The sequence below is a fragment of the Pinus tabuliformis genome, chromosome 9, assembly GCF_031772625.1.
Source record: "Pinus tabuliformis cultivar Carrire ecotype Pingquan chromosome 9, CPIR1, whole genome shotgun sequence".
Classification (NCBI taxonomy): Eukaryota; Viridiplantae; Streptophyta; class Pinopsida; order Pinales; family Pinaceae; genus Pinus; species Pinus tabuliformis.
In genome coordinates, this window is record NC_142307.1 from 264,410,724 (window position 1) to 264,413,070 (window position 2,347).

Sequence of the window (2,347 nt, forward strand, 5' to 3'; positions counted from 1 at the left end):
ATCCATCAATCCATCCAAAAATGATCTTGATGGTCGGCACTAGTCCACAATTCATTCTCCCGCATCTCTTCTGTAACGATTTGAATGTTTGATTACTAATTGACCAAGAATGTTGGTGCTTGGGTAATTTATTTTGATGAGGATGTGCAAATGGTTCATCTTTTACCTCTACAGACTCATAGTTGAGTGCCACAACTTTTTCATATGGAATGGCATCAATAGCTATGTCATCAATATGTTTATCACAATTAACATGAGCATTTTCTTCACGCACCTCACAATTGGATGTAGGTGATGAGGCAACAGTAGGATCATATCCAAGACCTAATCTTAATGTCTGCACTACAGGGTTAATACGAACAACAATTCCCTGTCCATTCTTCCCAGGTCCTCCTCTGTTATATCCCATTTTGCTCAATAATCGGGATCCAATACCAGTAGTATGTTTTCCAAAACTGGGTGCAACAATAGCATGTGATGATTCATGATCCTCTACTTCAGTCTTCTGACAATCAACATCATCAAGAGTGGAAGAAGGAAAGCTTGGCACCTTAACATCAATTTGCTCCATATTAGATTTCTGAAGGCGACTAACCTCCAATTCAAGTTCATGCTTAGACTCTTGCAGCTGTTGAATAACTTCATCCTTCTCAATCAATTGTTGTGACAAAAGTTGTTGATGTTCCAACATTGTTTCCTTGAAACAATTAATCTCCATAACATGTTGATTATTTTTCACTTCCAGTTGCTTCTTCAAATTTGAGTCAGAAAAAGACTCAACTTCCTCCTATAAGCCATCAAGGAGGTCAATCTTCTCTTGGAATTCATTTGCAAGCATCTAGAGATATTTTCCCGTGGTTTATTCCAAATGTTCAACCTTGTGGATTTTCTCATCTATTGATGTTTGCAACCTATTTTTAAGAGTTGCATTTTCTGCTTGCAATAAAGCTACCATTGACTACATTTGGAGAACCTCTTTACGAAGTTCATTTGCTACCTTCTTCTCACGAATTTCCTGCAATATTTTACCCATCTTGAAAAAACAAAGCTGGCCACAAAAGCAAAATTGCTACAAAATAAGGTTAATGATGACAACAAACATTGGTTGACACTTCCAATCAAGAGACAAATAAGACCAAACTAGGTTTGCATGCCTAGCCAACAAAAAAACCAATCATAACCACCAAGCATAAATTGCATTGTAAACCAAATATATGTATGGTCATTCTCCAATGAGAAATATTTTCATAGGATTTTATCATTTATCCATTTAAACTCCTCTTCTGAAAACTCAAAAATCTTGACCCAAACCATTGATTAAACCACTAAAAACAACAAGTGTTCATTGATCTATGAGGAGAGGGAAGTAAGAAAAGAAGGCTATTGACTTCGAGAGCAACCATTCCATCTCCCTTGAGTAATTTGCAAGGCCAAAGTTTAGTGAAATTCACCAGTCCATGCATTAGAAACAGAAGCAGAATTCAAACCAAGACCAAATACAAGGCCTCTATCAGTGCTCCCACTGTCAGACATAAGGAACGATACACGCTCTGGTTTGATCCCATTGAATATTTTCATCAGTACACAATTCTTTGGACAAAGAAAAACACATTATTCTTCATGGATGACATTTCCATGATAGAAATTATGATTTCATATGTCATAGGCACGTACTATCCAGTAAAATTCATGTTTGTATATGCCATCGTTTAGGACGGTTCAGACTGGGCCACCAAGGGAGGGCGATACATAGTCAATTACAAGTATTCCCCTTTTGTTGTCACGCTAGCCAACCTTATCTTCGAGGGATGCGTTGTTGATCCCCTAGAGGAGTTTTCCACAGTACCTTGCCCAATTGACACAATGTCCTCAACTTCACTTTCTAAACTTGTCTAGCTCTCAGAAGACCAGAGGGAATTAATGGAATAATTCAGAGGAAAATATATTTCTTACTCTTACAGCGATGATGTTGTCTGCTATCCCTCAAATCCTTCCGACTGTCCTCCCAGGGACCCTCACAAGAAAATTGCCATTGCACATGTCAAGTTCAAACACCACTAGAGGCTTCACAAGAAGAATAGAAAATCATGCGGAGGAATCTGATATTACATGCCAATGAGAACCTGGGTGGAAACGACTGTGTTACCTAACAATTTTTCTCGGTCGAAGACCCAGAAAAACCACTACCTGATACCCTAACCTGATCTCGCTAGACGAATGTAACGTTCTGTGATTCACCTGACCTTGTTGAGCATCAAAAGGAAATGATGGAAGGCACTCAACCGACTAAAAAAAGCAGGCATGACCCGTAGTCTAGGAGCTCTCAGTACAACAGTGTAACATTTTA

At 38.6% G+C, this 2,347-nt stretch overlaps 1 pseudogene; it reads left to right on the top strand.

Annotated features, from left to right (window-relative positions):
• Window positions 1–1,352: 1,352 nt before the first annotated feature.
• On the top strand, window positions 1,353–2,103 carry LOC149148218 (putative xyloglucan endotransglucosylase/hydrolase protein 28; annotated as a pseudogene).
• Window positions 2,104–2,347: the final 244 nt, after the last annotated feature.